The 20255-nt window shown below is 42.0% G+C and overlaps 1 protein-coding gene across 5 annotated transcripts in view; it reads right to left on the bottom strand.

The window, feature by feature from the left end:
• The window catches only part of Plch1 (phospholipase C eta 1), a 217072-nt gene extending 197856 nt beyond the window's left edge, over nucleotides 1–19216 (bottom strand). For 4 of the 5 annotated variants that reach the window (XM_036190614.1, XM_036190613.1, XM_036190616.1 and 1 more), the window contains exon 1: nucleotides 19014–19216. The gene's annotated coding sequence lies outside the window, so the exon portion shown is untranslated. The remainder of the gene's footprint in view (nucleotides 1–19013) is intronic. The other variant, XM_036190617.1, reaches the window with a different exon arrangement.
• Nucleotides 19217–20255: the final 1039 nt, after the last annotated feature.

The following is a 20255-nucleotide window of genomic DNA, read 5'->3' on the forward strand; positions in this document are numbered from 1 at the left end:
TGGGGGTGGCGAGGGTGCCGGGCGAGGTCAGGGGATCCCCAGGCCATCCAGAGGTGTCTGTCTCATTGGAACTCCTGTCCTTCACTTCCCATCGGCTTCCAAGCACCACCAAGTAGAAATGTGAGACTTAGTAATATCTGCAGAGCTTCTTCTGCAGCCTACTTCCACGGGCCCGCTCTCCAATAAGGCAGACAGAGGGAAATAAACACAGGGGCACTTCGTTCATTTTTTTTTTAAGGCACTCGGGAGACATTACTAAGTCTCACATTTCTGGTGGGTTTTTTGTTTTGTTTTGTTTTTTTGTCTTTGCAATCAGTGGCTTGACATGCTCTGAGCATGGGCAATGAGATTCCCTCAACTCTCCTAGGACATGAGGATGCTACAATTGAAAGAACTGGTTTAAAATAAAACAAGTTGGCTGGAAAGATGGCTCAGTAGCCGAAGGTGCTACTACAGCGCCCCTGATTGCCGCCCTTGATGGCACACCTCTGAGGTCCTGAGAAGGCAGGAGACAACCACCCTCAATGAAGCTTTTCTCTGACCTCCACGTGTGTCCTACCACATGCACACACATGTACACACAAAAAAATAAAATAAAATAAACAAGTTAGTATAGCTTGGAAAAGTCAGTACCTTTTGTTTCCATAATTCATATTCACATTCAAAAGAAATAGACGAAGACGTTTTCAGGAAGGGCTGGGGATTGAACACAGGGCCTTGTGCATCTTAGGCAAGCAATCTATACTGAGCTACATCCTAGCTCAGTGTAACTTCTTTTTAAGCTTGAAAACTTTTATTTTTTTTTCAAAAGTAAAGAGTACTGGCAGAAACAATATTAATTAATAATTGCGGTAGAACCAATTTAAACAGTACTACAGGTGACAGAGTTCTCATCTGCATACTTTGGGGGCTTTTCTCCCCACTGTACATTGTGAAATAACTTACCCCCTCTTATTTTAAGCATGCTCAAATAAAGCTTTGCAAATATTGGAGCACTGCCAATATCTACACAACATTTTTTGACACAGAAAAATAAGAACACAAATACTCAAATATTACCCAATAAGCACTGATTGCTGTGTGGATAGTTTTAATTATATTTGCTAAGAACTTGTAAATTTGGAGAAAAATGTTCATGGAATAATGGTATGTGGGAAACAAAATAAGATACAATATTCCACAAATTGTGTAATACAGTACTTTGTAGTATAATGGTCACTGTGCTAGCAAAGTGCTTTAATTTCTACTGCAAGTTATAAATAATTTATATATTCCTATAAATATATTAAATGAATTTATAAGTATTCTTTAAAATGTTAATAAAGGTCTTTTTTTTAACATTTTGCACAATTTTATATCAAACACTATACTGTCTCTGCATCTAATAATGTAATCCTGAAATATTTCTCTGTTAATCTGGTAACATGGGTGTCTATGAAAAGTGCACTGTCTTCTAATTTCAATGGTAAGAATTCTCTGTAGTCAGAAATTAAGGATTTATCAACAAAGGGGGAAATTATCTTCAACTGTTGTGGGATATTTGTTTAACTATGCAAAGACATGTTGCATTTGTATAATCATGTAAAGACATGTTGATGTTTTACCTTGCCTGCCTAAGGCACCTGATTGGTCTAATAAAGAGCTGAATGGCCAATAGCAAGGGAGAAGGTATAGGACTTGACCATTATCTCAATTGTCTCAAGATCCCCTGGGGATGCTGTTGCCACCAGACAACAGGAAGCAGTCTAGAGAACATAATTCCCACATTCCCAAGAGGTGGGATGGGTGGTTTTTGGTCATTTGGTGGGTTACGGATGCTTGTCATCATTTAGTGGGGATCTAGGAATATGGGATAAAGAGACAACTATTCATCTCAAATAGTTTACATTGGTATTGATTTTTGTATACTGATATAAATTTAAAGTTATTTTGTTATACCATAGATATGTTTCTACTCTTGTTTAAGGTATTATACTTAAGCAGCTCATTTAAAATGTAATATAAAGTTCTAATTCTTGAAAGCTATCATTAAAAACTGTTTAGGATAATTGAGAAATACAGGTTAGTAGTTAGTCATCTATAGTAATCAATCTTGTGGACATATTATATAAATTTTCAAGGTTAAACAGATATATTTTAGATAGGTGATCTTCAAATGCTTCAGAGACCTACAAAATATGGCATTTAAGATGTTTAATAATCTAAGGTTTTTCATGACAGTGAGACATGTCTGCTCCTGGAAGCACCAACCTACTTCATAAAAAGATGATGGGCATTGAAGAACCTCCATATGGAGTTTGCTTTAATTGTGGCAAAACTAGCCATTTTGCCTTTGCCTCAATTACCAACAGTATACTATACAAATTAGACAAGCAGAACACAAAGGAAAAAGACTGCTGAACTTTGCCAAGTCAAGGAAGGACAGTCCTTCAAAATTCCTGCTTCATAGAAAAGTCTGTCAGATATCCTAGGCCGGTAGGCCAAAGATGGATGCCCCAACATTGCAGAAGAACTTTGGATGACTGTCCAGGAAGCCAGATGTCTTTGTCATTTCTATAGCTTTAGAGGTTGCTTGCCCTGAACTTCCTGTTTACTCAGGTAACACTATATCCTTCTTGGGTCTTTGATGGGGTTTAGGAGCAGATAGTTATAGTTACAATTTTCCTTGTTACCAAATTCAGAAAATAAACTTACATAAGAGATGTAAATTTTATATGGTTGAGAAACATAAAAGCTTAAGTCGCTTATCTAAGAAGATGTTTTAAGATCTAAAAAGATATTTTTTGGATGGTAATAAAAGTTAGGATAAAAATGGTTTAGGTATAAAACTTTCAACTCACTAAGATAGGATAGATAGTATAGTACTTTCTCCAAATTTGCCAAAGACAAATGGACTGGATATTATGAATGTAATTCTGATTTGATAATTGTTCTTATTGTACATAGTTTTACTATGTTAGAGTTAAAACACTTTTTTATTTAGACAAAAAGGGGGAAATGTTGCAGAATATTTGTTTAACTGTGCAAAGATGTGTTCCATTTGTTTAATTAAGGAAAGATATGTTGCTGTTTTATCTTGCCTGCCTAAGACACCTGACTGGTCTTGATGCGTTTATCTAATTCTTTATTGATAGAAAATCGGGAGTCAGATATGGGGGTAAGAACCTGAAAGACCAGAGAAGCAGTGGAGCAGCCACCAAGGACTTCCTATCTCTTCCCTCCTCTATCCAAAAGGGCTCCGATTCTCTCTCTGCCCTGCCTTACTGTTTCCAGTCTCCTATCTGTCCTGTCCTCCAAAACCTCTATGATTAATTTTGGTCATCTAGTGGCTAGCTCTGCCCTCTGACTGCAAGCAAGCTTTATTGTCAGACTATGATCAAAATATCACACAACATGGTCTAATAAAAAGCCAAATGGCCAATAGTGAGGGAAGAGATATAGATGGGACTTCCAGGCAGGAAGAATTCAGGCTGGGAGGGAGGAGCAGGGGAGAGACCCAAGGGAGACACCAGGGGCCAGACAGACAGACACGGAGGAAGCTGGAAAGTAGGACATACAGAAGGAAAGAAAGGTAAAAAGCCCCAAGGCAAAAATGTAGATAAAGAGAAACAGGTTAAAACTGAGTTATAAGAGCTAGTGGGACAAGCATAACCTAAAGCCAAGCATTCATAATTAATAATAAGTATCCATATCTTTATTTGGGAGCAGGTTGAGGCCCAAAGAAAAGTCCAACTATATTCTACAAAACCAGGGGCATTTTGTTCCAATGTATCTAGCTTTGTCTTTTTGTCTCCTGCAGCCATGAAAACTAAAGTTGAAATAATTTGTCAAATTTTTCAGAAAATATCTTTTAAAAGGAATTTACAAGCATTTGTTTGTTTATTTATGTGTATGACAACTTGTAGGACCCACCATGTGGGTCCCAAAGATTGAACTCATGTTGTTGGACTTGGTGGCCGGTGTCGTCTCACTGGCCATGTTTGGCCAGTAACTTCAAAGCAAAAGTCAGTTTTAGTTTTCAATTGGCTCCTCTTTACTTAGCTTTCGCCTGAGCTATTAATTTAAGAAAATGATTTAATTTACCTGGTATTATAAAATTATTTCAATATGTAACAGGCCCCCAGACTTTAGTATGCCTCCAGACCTTAGCACAACTGATTCCATAATAGCCATAAAACTCAGCACCTACACAGTATCACCTGCCAAAATGAAAAGACCTAAACCGTCAAAGTTCATATAGTTCTGGAAAAGTCTCTAAATGTACTAGCCTTGCTTTTTGGCTTCTGTAGTTCTGCTTCTGGCTAACTGTTCTTGTTTATGGAAGTATGTCAACCCAGAATATGATTTTTGTGCTTAAAATCTCACCCTGTGAAAGGCTTGGGGCTGCACTGAGATCCTGAACAATCAGTACAGTCACCATCCAGCTAATAAAGACTTTTCTTTGGCTTAAACCTATGTGTGAGTAGTGTTCTCTGGTGGATACCCACAAGTGGTATTAGAAACACAACCCAACTAGGAAAGCTCACTCAGAGCTCAGGGCTATGCAGCTCCAAAGCCAAACCCCAAAATGTACCTCTGGGTGCCACTTTGTCACAACTGCTAATACACTGCAAAAGTCCCTGAGCCAAGTATCATGGGAAGCATTTCACAAATAACTTTGTGACAGTCATAAAGACATAACTATTATCTATGTCTTACAGTTAGAAAACTAAAACAAAGAAAGATTTAAAATCACCTAAGGACCTACAGATCTCAACCCACAGTGCTGGGATTTAATCAAAAATTATACAGCTTCACAGATTCCCCTCCAAAGCTCTGTGCAATTCTGAATTTAAAAAGGGGGGGTGGGAATAGGAGGGCAGGGAGAGAGAGAGAATATTTGAAGGAGAACCCTGGTAGTCCTGCAGGGACACAAGGAAAACCCAGGTTCCCAGATCAGCGGTCCTTCCAGCTCCCACCCCCACAGTAGGAGTGGCCCTCGTCTTAAAAGTGGGCTGTTGTACACTGTGTGGGATTATATTGCTGTGACTGGTGTAATAAAAAGCTAACAGGACAATGGCAAAGCAGGAGGTATTGGCAGGACTTCTGAGTAGAGAGAGAACTCTGGGAAGAAGGGTGGAGTCATAAGCCAGATGTGAAGGAAGCAGTATGGGCACCACAGAGATGAGGTAACCAACTATGTGCCAGAATGTAGATTTAAAAATATGGGTTGATTTAAGTTATATAAATTATAAGAACTAGCTAGGAACAAGCCTAAGCTAAGGCTGAGCATTCATAATAGGAATGTCTCCATATCATGATTTGGGGCTGGTGGTGGAAAAGAAAGTCCTACTGCAGTGGGCATGCAAAGTGATGAATATCAAGACTACACTGAAAAACTAATACCCAAAGCAGCAGTGTCTGGTAATTCGATCTTTGAATTCTTGGTAGATATTAGTCTTGAGCTCTAGCCCAATACTGACATATTCAATCTCATCTACAGTCCCTAATAACACACAAATCCTATACTTGCCTGTCATTCTGGCATCCAAAGACCTTGATTCACACCAATTGTCTTTAACTACTCTTCTGAGGGCTGGAGAGAAGAGCCTGTACTTCAGCAGCGTAAGAACCTGAGTTTGGGTCGCAGCACCAATATAAAAAGCCAAGCATGACCATACCTGCCTAAGATGGAGAGTGACAGAGCAGGACACTCCATGTCCTCCTCTGGCCGCATAAATGCATGTGTGCATACACCTCACATACACCCACCCACACACAAAATAAGTAAATAAGCCAATGCTATCCAACCTATTCCTGCATGCAAAAGGGTGCCTAATATTTCATCTCAAAGAAGGGTATCCCTCCAGAGAACAGATACCTACGATTCCCCCAATTCATCCAGCCTTCTTCTTTCCATTTCCCAGCTCACCAGTGAGTAAATGGAGCTTACCATCTGGGAGCATTAGATTCTCCTTGTTGCATCCCTACCATCCAGCCTGAAATGAGTTTGGCTCCAGCAAGAGAATGCCTTGCTCTAGAAATGAAACTTCCAGTCAAGGAGCATCTCTCCTCCTTCCCAACTAGGTAACAGGATGAGTGAAAGAAGGTCTTCTCCTATCTGTGCCTCATTGACTGATGAGTCAAACAATTCACCTGTATGCACTGAGCCCTACAACGCACAGTATAGATATTGAAGGGGTGGGGAGAAGCCTGAATGCAGTCCCGGACATTGAGAAGCTAATGACACAGATGAAGAATAGGTTACAAAAACCGAAGATTTATGTAAAACTTGCACATGAAAAAGCAACATACATGACAGATGGAAAATGAAGCAGATAAAAAGGAATAATAAAAAGACATGAGAGCAGGAGGGGAAAAGTTCTTTAAAGGTTATACTCAGCTATCAAAAGGTCCCTAAGTGTAAATGAGGAAAAACAAGATTATATTAGGACAGACATTTTAGAACAAAAAAATAATGGATGCTTTAAAATTTATTATCAGTTATCAATGAAAAACTCATCTTGGTCCATTTTCTGTTGCTATAACGTAGAACCTGAGTCTCAACAGTCTATAAAGAATAAAAGCTGGGCATGGTGACACATGCCTGCTATCCTAGCACTTGGGGGTGATGGGGGAGCAGGAGGATCAGGAGTTCAAGATCACCATCAGCAAGTCTGAGGCCAGCCTAGGATACATGAGACAAGACAGACTAAGAAGTAAAGATTCAGGGTGGGGAGGAAGGAAGAGAGGAAGAGTCAGGAAGAATGGTCAGGAAGTTTATCTGGGCTCCAGATTCTGGATGCTGGGATGTCTAAAGCAAGCACCATTGACAGCCCCAGCCACTTAACTCCAGAGAGGAAACAAAAGGACAAGTTGGCACATGCAAAAGGCCAAGTAAGGAGGGCAGACTGGCTTTGTAACCATCTACTCTTAACAGTAACCGTTCTAGTTCCACAAAACTAAAGCAAGAACTTGGTCCCACAAGAATGATACTAATCTCTTCATACTCTAATTACCTCTTAAAAGCCTGGCTTGAAACACTGCCACAAGGGCAATCAAATTTTAGTATGAAATTTGTGGGTCATCGGACAAACCACATCCAAACCATACCAACTATCAAGGCATATTATTAATATACTGGTTAAATCAATGACATATAATAAAGAGTGTGTAAAGAAATTAGCTGGATAGGGGTGTGGTTCAGCAGTGCTGTGCTTATCTGTGGAGCACAAATCCCTCTCTCTATCGCCAGCACAGCAAAAAAGAAAAAAAATCTTCAATAATGTAGAGACCCATAGTCGGAGAATCTGAGCTTGCTTTATCCAGCAGGGCATGATTTGATCACAGGCGTGGTTACCAGGTATTTGGAAAGGTCTATACTTGGCTGTGTGGTGTGCTTTGATCTAGCAAGGGGCAGGTCTTTTGCCTCTCCCTTTGGTGTTGTTATAAAAAGCCCTTTTGAAGAGACAGAAGGGACCGTTGGATTTTGATCCAGGTCCTCCCAAAGCTATCCTATGTTTCTGCCTTTCTCCTCTCTGCTATCTTTCTATCTAAAAGTTTCTTATCCCTCTCTCCTCCTTGTAGGAGCCCTTTAAAAGGTGGGAGCTGGCCTCCCACACATAATTTACAAAAGAAATTTATCAAGTAACTACTGGTAAATAGGGGGGGGAAAAGCAAGGTCCATCTACACAATTTTATCTATCATATTAGCAAAAGATTAAATTTTCATGAAGTGTTGCAGCAGTGCTGGGTCAGCTGTGGAGAGATTATCACATGTGATACACTTCCTATAGGAATAAAACTTGTTCAGACTCTATGGAGACCAATGTTCCAATCCTTACCAAAGTAACAAATGTACTATCTCAGTTAGAGGTACCATGGCTGTGATGAAAGACTGTGAACGGCATCTTAGGGAGGAAAGAGTTCATTTGGCTTACATACTCATTGAGGGAAGCCAAAGCAGAAGTAATCAAGAAAAAAAAAAAAAAGAGGAGGGGTAGGTCTGTAAACTGAGAGACAGGTTTCTTGAAGGTATAAAATATGAGAGGAAAACCGAAACAAAGAAAGCTTGCTGATTGGCAGGACAGTACCCAATGAGTAAATAATCAGAGCTAAAGAGAAATATTGGAGAGATAAAGAGCCCAGAAACATATCTAAGGAAGTAATAGCTGGGTGTGGTAGTACACACCTTTAATCCAAGCACTGGGGAGACCGAGGCAGGGGGTGTCTTCTAAGTTTGAGATCATCCTGGTCTACATAATAAATTCTAGGCCAACTAGGATGATACAGTGAAACCTTGTCTTAAAAGAAAGGAAGGTAGAGGGGAAAGAAGGAGGAAGAGAAATATTAGCATAAAACTTTTCAAATCAAAATTTTTCAAATACACAGGTAGGAAAATGTCAAAGGTCCCTCTAATCAGAGTCAATAAGTAAAATTATATACACTAAGATATACTTACCTAAAATGTCAAAAATCAAAGGCAAGAAGAGAATCCTAAAAGCAGCGGGGGAAAAAAGAAGTATATCTATCTACCTACTACCTACCTACCTATCATCTATCTGTCTGTCTATCTACCTACCTACCTGTCTGTCTGTCTATCTATCATCAATCTATCTATCTATCTACCTATGTATATATCTATCTATTGTATGCAGAAGTTCCAAGAAGTCTAGCAACTTACCGCTCAGCTGAAAACTTAGAAGTCTGACGGGAATGAAATGATAGATTAAAAGAGATGAATTTGGGAGGAAGAATCCCACCAACTGTGAATACATTATCCAATAAAGACATCCTTCAGACATGAGGAAGATCTCAGCCTGTTCCAGATAAGGCTGAAGAAGCCTACCACCACTGTCTGAGTCACTGTTCTATCACTATGAGGAGACATCAAAGCCAAGAAAACTCATTAAATACAACTGGGGGCTGGCTTACAGCTTCAGATGCCTAGTCCATTGTCATCATGGCAGGAAGCATGGTGGCTGGCATGGCATGCATGGTGCAGGAGAACTAGTTGAGAGCTACACCCTGATCCTCATGCAGAAACAAAGAGTCTCTGGGCTTGGCATGGGCTTTTGAAACCTTAAAGCCCACCCTCAGCAACATACTTCCTTCAGCAAGGCCACACCTTTTAATCCCTGTAATATTTTCAAATAGAGCCACTTCCTGGTAACTCAGCATCCAAATACATGAGCCTATGGGAGCCATTCTTACTGAAACCACCACAACTACCAAATCTATCTTTCTAGAAATGCTAAAGGGGGTTATTAGAGCTCAAAGGAAATGACACTATGCAGTAGCACAAAAGCAATGAATGCATTTTGGGCAGAGGATGAATATTTTAATATTTTCATGACATTATATAAATTATTGATATTCTTTAGCATAAAATTTTAAATATAAAGGGACAGAATGATGGCTCCAAGTTAAGAGCATGTACTGCTCTTCGGAAGGACTTGAGTTCAGTTCCCATCATCAGTTCGGCAGCTCACAACCGCCTCTAACTCCAGCTCGCGGGAGAGCCAACACCTATGGCTGCTCTGGCCAGTTGCACTCACATGCACATATCCCACAATACACACACAAATACATACACATAATTTAAAAATAAAATAAACCTTGCCGGGACTGGAAGTACACGTCTTTAATCCCAGCACTTGGGAGACAGAGGTGGATCTTTGGGAGTTCGAGGCCATCCTGGTATCCTAGTGAGTTTTAGGACTCTGTAGAGAGACTCTTGTTAGTTATTATTAGGTGGCGCTGTGTTATTCATTAAGCAGCACTGTTTACCATGTGAGAAAAGCCACGAGGCACAACAAAACCCACTCTGAGAGTTTATTAAGAGAAGGAACAGAGGGGAATGTGTTTAGGCCTGTGGCAGATTGTGAAGAGAGAGAGAGGAAGAAGAGGGGGGAGGAGCCTGTGACTCACTTTATATGGATCCTCCCTCCTCCTCGCACATGTACATGTGGGCTTGCGTAGCTATGCCACACACCCACATAGATTATGTGATCACGCTGCTTTAGCAATCACACAGTGCATAGATTACATAGGCCGTAAAGTGCTGGAATGACTAAACATCTTGCCTGGCTACTGGACAGCCTATGTGTGGTCATGTAGCTGGGGGAGGGGACAGAAATTCCAACAACTCTCTCTCAAAAAACTAAATAAGTGAAGACTATAAATAAGATAAAACTATTAAAATATTAGCAATAATAACTTTTTAAGGAATGTATAATGTAATAACTATAATATTCAAAAGATAGTCTGGTTTAAAAAAACAGAAAATGATGGCAGAGTGGAATAAATTAGTTAGATTTGTTTATTTTGAGGTGTTGTTGTAACTTGGAGTTCTTAGTTTTTGGCTTTGTTTGAGTGGTTTGAGACGGAGCCTCAAGTAGCCAAGGCTGGCCTCAAACTCACGAAGTAGCCAGGCCCCACCTTGAACCCCAGATCCTGTTGCCCTCATCTCTCAGGTGCTGGGATTACAGGCATGCACCTCCACTTGAGTTTCTAATGCTATCTAAGTTAAGTTGCCCCTCAGAACAGCCTATTATAACTCGAAGATGTCTTTGTAGAAGCAAAACAGAAGTGGTTAGAAAATGCACAAAATGTTTTTAAAAAGTCAAAGCATGCTAAGAAAACCATTTAACCACAAAGGATACCTATAGCATGAGAGGAAGAAAGGAACAAAGGATCTACAAAATAACTAGAAACAAGAGAGGGGGGGGAAGCGGAGGTCGTGAAGAGAGAGAATGAGAGAGGAAGAGGAAAGAGAAAGAGGGGGCTCTTTTCCTCTTATGGGGAACTTTCCCAAGGGGCGGGCCTGAATGCCAACAGATACAAGGGAAGGGGGGTGTCATTTTCTTCAGTGGTATAGCCACTGGTAAGTGGCTCATGGTCCAGGAGGTAACTCCCATGCTCATACAGGCAGCCATAAGTAAACTCAGTGGTTCCAGAAACAAAAGACGTCAAGGTAACAGGGGGCTTGTTGGAAAGAAGGGTTTCCGTGGGAGAAGGAGTGGAAAACCACCACAATTCAGGGTCCAAGGAGACAGCTCAGTGGATAAAGGCTCTTGCTGCCAAACCTAACAACTGGAGTTTAAACTCTATGCCTCACATAATGGGAGAGAAAACTGACTCCACAAAGGTGTCCTCTGCCACACATACACACACACACACACACACACAAAATGTTCAAAAAAATACATAGTTCTTTAAATAATGAAGCTGTATATAAGTTAATATGGGATGATAAAATACATGGAAAGTGTGAAATGCAAAAATCAGGCTGAGCATATGAGCATATAGCTCAGTGGGAGAGCGCTTGCTTACTATGTGTGAGGCCTTGGGTGCAGTCCTCAGCAGCACTAAAGAAAAGGGGAGGAAATGTGGATGGGATGCTATCATTCAATTTTTTTTTCTCAAAAGAGAATCTCCTGATGTATTGTAGAGTGGCCTTAAAGTTACAGTCCTCTGGCTTCACTCTCTTAAGTGCCATGATTACAAGCACACCAGCAAGTGCCATGATTACAAGCACATCAGCATGCCCAGCCCATCAGCACACAGAAGGACATAAAATATATTATGCCAGGCTGGAGAGATAGCTCAGTAGTTAAGAACATTTGCTGCTCTTGCACAGGACCCAAGTTCAATTCCAAGCATGCACATAGTGGTTAAACCATCCATAACTCCAGTTCCAGAAGGAATTGATGTCCTTTATTGACCCCCAAGGGCACCAGGCACAGATTTACTGTCCATACATACACAGAGGCAAAAATAAAATAACTAAATCTAATTAATTAATTATATCTTTGAAAAGAAACAAATGATGCTTTTGGTCTAGGAAGGAACCAGCTAAAGGGCTAAGAGACAGAACATGCACTAAAAACACTTTAAATTTTTTCTTTTCGAGCTGGGTGTTATGGCTAGGCCTGAAGACTCAGCACTCAGGAAGCTGAGGTGGGAAGCTCAAAAGTTCAAGGGCCCTCCTGGGCTACATAGGAAGACACTGTCAATAATAATAATAATAATAATAATTATTATTATTATTATTATTATTATTATATATACTTTCCCAGTGAATGAGAATTTACAAAGCAACAAGAAGAATTCTGTGAGAAAAAGTACTGGACCAGATGTGAGGGGGTTTTGTTCAGGGCTGTGCTGAGAACTGCTGGCTTTCTGCCTTTGATTGAAACTTGGACACTAAATAACAGATTTCACATTTCTCTCTTTTGACAAATGAAAGGGAAGCTGGTCCACAGTTTGCCCTTACTTTCTTCTAACACTGTTTCTCAGTGATACACCTAGTAAGCAGCAAATTTGTCCAATTCACAAGCTATTTACATCGAGAAAAGCTGTATGTAGTTCAGAGTAAAGCATTTGTATACAAACTCTTTTTTTTTTTTTCCTTCTGAAAATGTGTCTGTGATGCCCATTCAGAAACTGCTCAGGAAACTATAGGAATGGTCAAGGGGTCTCTACAGTGGGAAAAGAGACAGTGGGTAAGATAAAAAGACAGGGAAAGAGGCTTTCTAACTTCACTGTACAAACACTGATAGCCAACAGTCCACTGAGTCTATCTGCAGCCAATAGGCAGGCTTTGTGAGAAAAAGGAAAAATATTAAAAATGAAACAAATCTCCTGGCAGTGTCAAGAGCTTCGAGCACACTAGTTTTAAAAATTACTAAATATGGCCCATATGATGGTGTGTGCCTGAAATCTACGCCCTAAGCCCTCCCAAGACTGGGGCAGGACTGCCATGAGTTTGAGGTCAGCCTGGGCTACCACATTGTGAGTTAGCCAGGGCTACATAAAAGACCTTGTCTCAAAAACAAACAAACATCACTGAGTGTGAATTTTGATTTTCAAAAAGAGTAAGCATGGCTTCTCTTTCTCTTTACAATTGTTTCCCAGCCTCTGACATCGAAGGACTTGGAGGTAAATGCATATTTTTCTTTATTATTGAAAAACCAGTGATTTTTTATGTTGAAAGTTTTAAATATTCAAGAGTCACAAAAAGGTATACAGTGAGCAGTTTGCTCCCGCCGTCTGTCACTCGGCAAGCTTTTCAACTGGTCTCCTGTGCTTCTGTCCAGAGATATCTTATATGCATGTAAGAAAAGACTTTTTCCCTCTCCCCTCCCTTTTCGCCTTCTAATATCAATGGTTATATGGAACCATCAACTTGAAATTGAAATAAAAACCAAAAGACTATTTCGATCATCCTAACTCCCTTATATGAACCAATTACCTTTGTCTATAAACAAATCTTTTGAAAACATAATATTTTCCTTTCAATGCCTCTGGTTCCACTGACAGTTAAGAAAGAACTGTTGGCAAAAGAAAGCAGGATGTCTAGAAAACTGAGTGTACACAATTACCAGGAAATCAACTCACTTAACTTCTGCTCCTGGATTCTGGTCCTTGGAAACCCTGCATAGATCGTCCACATTTCCACTTCGGGTAATTTCGCAGAGATTTTACTAGCACTCCATGGAGACCTGTTCTGAGGGCCGAAGGCCTCTTTACTACATCCAAGAGGCGGGAAGAAGGAAGTGGGAAGCTGAATTTGAATGTTTGATTCTCGTCGACTAGCAACAGGAAATGAAGACTGGTGAAAAGAAACCACGAGGTCTTTCCTTGGTTAATCAATAACTCCCATGCACTAGCACTAAATGAGACCTTCCAGACTTCCAGTGCAATTTAACAGGTGGCCCAGCACCTGACTAGTTGGACAGGTTAGTTAAGTTCCTTGCCAAAGACACAGCCACAGAGAAAAGAGCTGTAGAAAATGACTCAAGGTAGGCACGGAGGTGCACCACTGTAAGCCCAGTATTCAGGAGGTAGGAAGATCAGGAGTCAGTCAAAGGCCATCCTCAGCTAAACCTTCAGTTCAAGATCAGCTTGGGATACTTGAGAGCCTTGCCAAAAAAGAAGAGAAGGAGAAGGGCTTGGAACTAACTGACACCAGACAATGAGGAGAAAGAAGACAGAGGGAGGGGTGTATGCTGGGCTATCAAGGACTGCTACTGACTTGGGCTCCAGTCCCAAGCCAGCTGCAACCCAGCCCCAACCGGCTGTGTGGGCAGGGACATTCCTGAGCCTCAGTTTTTCCAGGGATAAAGAAGCATCAGAAAGTACTGTGACTCTGCAGTCTGTAATCCCATCACACACTCCCAGCACTACAGCACAGAGGTTTTAGGATGGCCAAAAAAAACGCCAGCTTCTGGCCTGACTTCAGGCATTTTCAGCAACTATTCTAGGTGGTTCTGACCCCAAATTTGAAAAGCATTTTAGTAAAAGCTCGTCTCCTTCATTCCTGGAGCAAGTTTCACAATACTACCTCAAGGAAAAGAAACAGGCAAAGATTATCTAAGATAAAACCAAGATTTCTGTCTTGACATGTCAGAAGACAAGCATTAAGTTGGTGAAGGGTCCTCTCAGATCTAACACAAGATGACAACAGACCAGAAGTGATAAGTGGTCCACTTTGATGTGTAAAGAAAGGAACCTAAACATCTAACTCTCTTCTAAACAAATAGCCAACACAGTTTATAAACAAAGTCTTGGATGTTCTTCTGGAACCAGACCTGAATTTATAACCCCCAAGCCTCCAGAATGAATTGTCTCTACTCACGCACAGCAGAAACACTTTACCTATCTGTACTTTATATGAAGTGGGGAATTTGAAAATAAAACCAACTGTGTTTCGCATAAATGTGTTCTTGCATTCCTGAGTGGCAGTATGATATAATGGAACGTGGGCAAACCTAGTCTCAAATTCCAAATCTCTTCCCAACTTATGGACATCATAGGCAGGAAATTAACCTCACTGAGTCTCATCAGCACCATGAGATAACTTGCAACCTCTTTGGATCACTATGGGTTGTAAAGAGACATACAGTACAAGCCTAGTCACATGTTCATTTCTTCCTTTTCTTCCAGAACTCCATAAGATATTCACTAGACAAGAACCTACTAGAAAATCCCAAAGTTGTATTAAATCTCAATCATGCCAAAGTTCCTAAATTACTAAAGGACTCCGGCATCTCTGTAAACAAAACATGTGCTTTCATGATATACTCATGCTTGGAACCAAATACATTATCAGAACATATATACATGGTCAGTTCTAGTCACTATCGTTACAAAACACTGTTTCACCACTTTGCATCTACAAGTCACCTGACTTCTTAGGACTCTACACAGCAAGTTCCCTGTAAGGATTTGGTGTCTGCTGTCCCTAGGTTTCCCGAAACAGCAAGATTAAAAATCAATAGCTCTGTAGTTTCATCCCAGGTCTGCCATTTGTTAGCTTTAAGAACTTAAGAAGGTCACTTAGTAGCCTTAAGCCTTGGCTTCCTAATGTATGCACCACATATGGCAGAGTCATCTCTCTGTGCTTTGTGGCGTCTGCAAGGCCCAAGTACTTACTGCATCCAAAATGCAGAGCTGGAAAGAACATTTGTAACTTTGGCATAAACATTTTTTTTTTTGTGGCCCCTTCTTTATCCATCCTGTCCTTCTCTACTTTTGAAGCACAGAAGACAGGAACTTTGATGATAATAGCAAAAAGCTGTGTAAACTTCTCCATGGGCTTCCTAAAATGCCCTTCCAATTTGGCACACCCTATCACAGCAATACTGGATTTCTCCCTAAACAAAAATGGTCACGGGTGTCAAAGACAAGAGAGTGAGTGCCTGCTGAACTGTGTCTAAATGATTTTCCTTGTGACCACAGCTAGCCTGGAATAAGCCCCTGCCAGCAAGAAGAGAGAACACACTTCACAGGCAGGGAAGGCATTGTTCAAAGTAATGAGTTCTGCATCACTTGGTCCACAATTCACAGCTGAGTCTGGTTTTCCCAGACAAAGAGCAATAACCAAATGGGGGATGCTCCTCGGCACATCTCTGACCTTCTAATCTTTATTAAACTCCTGAAGTGTCGAAGGAAAGAAGGCCAGAATCTTCCCTGACCTTCTGTCCTAGAAATGACAAAAGCAAATGTTTATCAACCCTAGTCAGTGTTTCAATAGAGCTCTTTTGCGTGGACATAAGAGATTTCAACAGTCTGCACTCACTAAAAGTTACCCTGATCTAAAAGTTAAACTGTTCCACTGCGTTCCTTTCAGCAGACCATAATTTTGTATCCACCCTTTTTCCCCCTCAGAGAAATGATAGTCATAATCCTTCAAGCATGCAGCCCAACTCTGTTCTTCGAAGGGAGCTAGCTAGCAGCAGGTTCATTATGTTGTGAAACCCGGAGAAGAACAAAGGACTGCTGAAGTGCTCACCTAGCTTCCCCTGGGAAACCTGAGCTGAAGGCTCCTTGGTTTCTCCCACACTAAGCCCTGTACTTGCCCAGACCACAAGTCTGAGGGCTGTGTCAAAGTACACACACACACACACACACACACACACACACACACACACACATACACACACACTAATCTTATCTAAATTGCTTTTAGAAAAGCACACTCGTTTTAAAATAAGACTTAACCATTTTTCTCTTGGTTTGGTTTTATTTGAGTCTAGAATTCTAATCAGCACCAAATTAACTCTTCTCTTAAGAATACCAAAAGTTTCTGTGTAGATGCAGCTAGAGGCAGGTTACAGGGTGCTTGCATACTATATGTGAGGAGCTGGGTCTGATCTCCAGCACTAGGGGACAAAAGAAAGAACCACCAAAGGTAGTGAGTGTCAGCACCCTGGAAACCAAAAGCTGCATTACAACTATTCCAGAACCCAGAACTCTTCACTCACTGAGTCCAAGAAACTGAATGTATTCATCTTGCTCACACAGAAGTTCTCAATAAATATTTGTTAGCTGAATGAATTAATTAAATACAAAACATTTTATTTAGAATTTTCACAAGGGCTAGGCAGACCAGCCTGATAGTAAACTGCTTCCCTAGCATGCAAAAGTGAGTGAGGCCTTGGGTTCAATCCCCAGCAACACTCACACACACACACACACACACACACACACACACACACACAATATAGTACTTTATGTTAAGGGAATCCTAATATGAAACACCTTTATCATGTCTGTTTATATAACTCTATATAATTATGTAAACGCTTGATTTTCAAAATAAATTTACTTGAAGTCAATGACATGGAAAATATGTCAAACAGAAGCCAGGGCTTTTAACACATTTTATTACAAGCCACTATAAATCTGACTCTTCCCACCAACCTCCCCTCCCTTTGTCTCCTTCCCAGCCTTCCTCCAGGCACTCCCAATCTCATTATCCCATGATCTGCTAGAACTGCAGTTTACCTCCCAGAACCCCAGAACCGGCAGAAACATGTCACTGAGAATTAGGGAACTGGAGCCACCAAACAGGGTCACAAAGTACTTGAACCTGAAAATTGACTTTTTCTAAATTTCAATAGAAGAGTATTTTAAAAAAAAGAAGAAGAAGAAGAAGAATTAAAGCTACGTGAGTTGCGCAATGACTAGCCGTAGATGAGAAAAGGGCTGGGGGAGAAAACTTGAGCGTTGTTTATCGATTGCTTGAAAAGCCGTCCGCTGGTGTCACTGACTGCCGTTTGCTTTAAAGTCCTGGTGGACAAAGCACTCGCTATTCTGGAATACATAGTGTTCAATGCAGAATCCTTATGTTACTTCACTCATTTTAGGACATACTTTGTCCCAAGAAAAGTCACTCCATTTTACACTTTCATTAGTAGCTATGTAAATTCTAATCAGTTTATTTAATAGCCAAAGAGCTGCAAAACAGGAACGCAGTCTAAGAATGCTCAGAAACATGAAGTTAAGGAACTAGGAACCCTGAAGATTTGTACTCTCGCCCAGTGCTCGCCTGAGTGTAAACAAACAGAACTTAAAGGAGGGGAGGGGGTTTTCAAGACACAATTTTAAGGAAACGACTCTCAACAGACAGCTTAGGAAGACGAGTCTGCAATGGGGCATCTTAAAACATTCATTATCTGAACAAGATCGTAACCTCAGCAGTAGGCAAAACGCGGCGCGCATCTGGGAAAGCAACGCCTCTGCTGCCATAGAAAGCCTTTGTTTCCAGTCACCGGTGTTTTTACACTAGTTCATTCAGAGAGCATCGGGCTCTGTGTGATGTACAGGACGCAGACGCAGGTTGCACACTGCGGAAAGAATGCTCAAATCTGTCCTCCTAAGACCCAAAGATAACTAAATTTAAAAAATAATAAAATAAAACCTCACCAAGAAGTAAAGTCTTGAACATCTCCTTTTTCATAGGCTAAAAGGAGGAAACCTGAATGCTCCAGTAAGCAGTTCCTCAGCATTATTTTCCTTCCACGATCAATAGGATAACGCAGGAGAGGAAAAAAAGTTTTATATTTTCTATTTCATGCAATTGGTCATCACTTCAATGCTAAACTCTTCAAGGAGAGATGAGATCAGAAGTTGATTCCAAGCTACAAACAAAAAAGTCTCAGTCTAGCAAAGCAAGACAGGTCTGCTAATCAAGTGGCGTCTCCGACCCGGTGCTGTTGCCATGGGATCCTGCGCAAGCGCAGAAAGCGCTTTCGCAGCCCGGGCGTCGCTCTGGTAACCTCTGATTTGTCCCAGGAAAGGGCAATTGGAGTAAATCCTCCTCGCGCCTAATGCCCGGAGTTTTTTGAACCGTGGGACTCGCGCGTGCAATTGAAGGCGCGCTCCCGAGACCGCAGAGCTGCTCTCTCGGCGGCCAGAGGATCCGGGAGCCCTTGTGGGATCACCCTGCAAAGATGCCCGACCCTCCCAGAGGCTGGACTTCTGCAACCAGTGCAGGGAAGGCGAGAGGTTAGCTCCCGCTCAAGCACACAAGCCCACGCGCTTCATCAGGAGCCCACGAGCTGCTGTGGTCCAGTTCATCGCCCGGGGCATCCTGGCACACAGCACCGTCCACAGCGCGCGGGGCTGCGACTGCCCAGAAAGAACTCGGCCACCTGCTCGCGCGACGCTGGAGAGGCAGTCCGGTCCTCCTCTTCCTGCTCGCGCCCCTCTCCCTACCCCTCACCCCACTCCTCGAAAGCACTGACCTCCTCAAGCTCAGAGCATCCCGCGGATGAAGGTCCCTCGGAGTTTTGGTCACCAGCGCAACCTCCCAAATGCTGGAGAGACCTATCTGCTAGTGGTCGGACGTGACTCCAGTCCCAACCTCCTGCCAAAAGACAAAACAGGCCCCCCAGGTGGGCACCACTCTACACCAGCCAGCAGGACCCACCGAGGAGCTCCCAGTAGAGACCTGCGCTGCCGCCACAACCTGCTTTCTCATTCAAATCCTCAGGCTCACACTGGAGCCCCCTCCCTCCCTCCCAGCCCACAGCTCAGGGCAAATCCGGAACTGGAGCGCGCATGAGTGGACTGGAGCGTCTGCAGCCTCGGCTTCCCCAGCAGGACGGTAATGGGGGCCAAGAATTGGACTTGGACCCCTGGCCTACACCTCCCAAAGGGGCTCCCTGCTGGGCACAGGCCAGAACCCCTGGGAATAAAGATCTTATGTTCTCCCCCGCAGCAATTTCAGAGAATCCCAAACCCAGGGCCACCCCTGGTTGATTCTCAGTTTAAGTGGAGGATAAAGGAACTGCAGAAACAAAGTTGGAGAGTTCAGGGAAACGAAGTGTGCAAAGCTCTTCTAAAATAAAGCGCCAAAGGACCCATCTTCCCCCCCCCGCCCCCTTTCCCCTTCTCCTTTTTCCAATAAATAGCATCTGTTAATACTGGTAAATCACTGCTATCCATTTTGAGTAAACTACTAATCAAATTGAGGTACAGGGAGTAAAGACTATATAAAGTATTCTTTGTTATCGCCTAGTCTCTTCCAAATGCTCCTGGTTGGCATTAATTAACAAGCCAGTTAATCGTCACTTCAACCTCTAGCGGGCTGGAGACGCTAACGTGCGGTCAAAGGGCACACCAGTAGCAGAGGGGCGTTTGCACTCAGCAGGTATTCAAAAGTTGACAGAAGATGAGCGTCCCAACGGTGGAGAGGGACCAGCGTGGTGCGGTGTGATCCGGCTTCGGAATTCCAGGATTTGCATTTATCAGTCTTCATTCAACCTGCCCTATTGTTAGTTCAAAGCTTGGCTAGGAGGAACTGGGGACGCGGCTCCTCACGCACCTTTCAAAGTAAAACTTTCCTCCAGTAAGAAAGTCAGAAGCGCTGGCACGGCAGCATGGGATTGGCAAGGGTTGTCTGTGACAACGTAAACAAAAGTCTTTTTTTCATGCGTGAATCTGCTCAGGAAGTAATAAAGGAGAGCCTGAGATTGGAAAGCCGG

Source organism: Onychomys torridus, chromosome 6 (assembly GCF_903995425.1).
Source record: "Onychomys torridus chromosome 6, mOncTor1.1, whole genome shotgun sequence".
NCBI classification, from domain to species: Eukaryota; Metazoa; Chordata; class Mammalia; order Rodentia; family Cricetidae; genus Onychomys; species Onychomys torridus.